General features: G+C 42.4%; 1 protein-coding gene across 1 annotated transcript in view; it reads left to right on the forward strand.

Moving 5' to 3' along the window:
- The window catches only part of LOC138027102 (microtubule-associated proteins 1A/1B light chain 3C-like), a 10,222-nt gene extending 9,648 nt beyond the window's left edge, over positions 1-574 (forward strand). Inside the window, exon 5 of the mRNA XM_068874607.1 lies at positions 1-574. This exon is cut by the window's left edge and continues 118 nt beyond it. The gene's annotated coding sequence lies outside the window, so the exon portion shown is untranslated.
- Positions 575-1,361: the final 787 nt, after the last annotated feature.

Below are 1,361 nucleotides of genomic sequence, written 5' to 3' on the forward strand. Positions count from 1 at the left end.
AATGGATAAAGTTATTACCATTCCTAAACCTGATGCGAAGTTTTCCGACGAAGACCGGAGTCACGACGATCGTTCTCTTCACGCATCGGATTTGTTACCAGGAGCCCTCGGTTCAGACTCATCCTCTTCCATGGCAGGCACAACGGCACAAAGGCAGCAACAGCGTGCAAAAGTGACGATAATTTCCGTTGAAAATAAGGATGGGCAAACTTCAGAGACAAGTTTACAGAAAACATACTCCGTTGAAAGGCCCACAGAAGGCGCTTATACACCGGCTCCTGATTTTATAGAGAAAGTTAACACAGATCATCCTCGAAGTGGGTTTATGCTCAAGGAAAGAAAACTAAAGGTAGTTGAAGGTACCAAAAAGGGGACTGACGCTCAGCAGATTCCAACTAAAATCCAAGTCACTTTGCCATCCGCTGATAACAGTGCCTACGAAGAAAGCGTAATCGCAAGTGATGCGCAGGTTTCTGTTGATCAGGATACTTTTGGTGACGTGTCATCAATCTTGACTTTTTCACTCGCAGTGAAGTTTATTTGTAATAAAAGTGTGTTATCTGGAAATATCAAAGTTAGTCCAAGCGTCTCTTGAATAATATTATAGAAACGGTCTCTGGTCGTTCTCCGTGACAACTGTCTTTGTTTGTGCTTATTGTCATGCACAATGTTGGACAAATAGCAACTCCTCTTGCCACCGTCTTACCGCAGAGACCCCTTTTTTGCCTTTGAAAGTTGTCCTAAACGGCCAGAAAGCTTGAGAAACTTGCAAGAGAAGTAAATTTATGACTTCCTACGTAGGAAGACCGAACAAACAAACAATTGCAGAAAATGTCAGTCGTGGTGCATTTCGCCTCCAAAATTACATAATAGTCTCCATACCTTTTCCGACTTTGATTTGATTTGTTTGTTTGTTCAATAAAGCCTTAAAAGATTTTTGTTGTCTTAAAAGCCGTCAACATCCCCGCACGTGAGCATGTGTTTGCTCACCTATTCGTTAAAGCCTTCACGTCGTTGTTATGCAAAGCTGTTATATAACATAACAAAAGTAAAGCGCGCCTCCTGATCAGTCAGTTACCCATTTACCTTTGGCCCATGGGTGAATGCTTATGACGAAAACACTGAGGCGTTCGCCGGGAAAAAACAATGCTTTTTCCTCGAACTACAACACTAACCGACCAGTCCACCACAAAACAGGTTAAAATTTATTCGCAGCTTTTTCCAAAAAAAGGCTTAGAAATGTCATGTCTTAACCCGTCAGCGAGTATTTTACTCGAACCACCGGCAAAGCGTTTTGTAAGCTAAGTGAAAGCGAGCTCCATGATTTAATGAGCGAGAGGCATTCAAAGGAGACCAAGGAC

The sequence above is a fragment of the Montipora capricornis genome, chromosome 12 (genome assembly GCF_036669925.1).
Source record: "Montipora capricornis isolate CH-2021 chromosome 12, ASM3666992v2, whole genome shotgun sequence".
NCBI classification, from domain to species: domain Eukaryota; kingdom Metazoa; phylum Cnidaria; class Anthozoa; order Scleractinia; family Acroporidae; genus Montipora; species Montipora capricornis.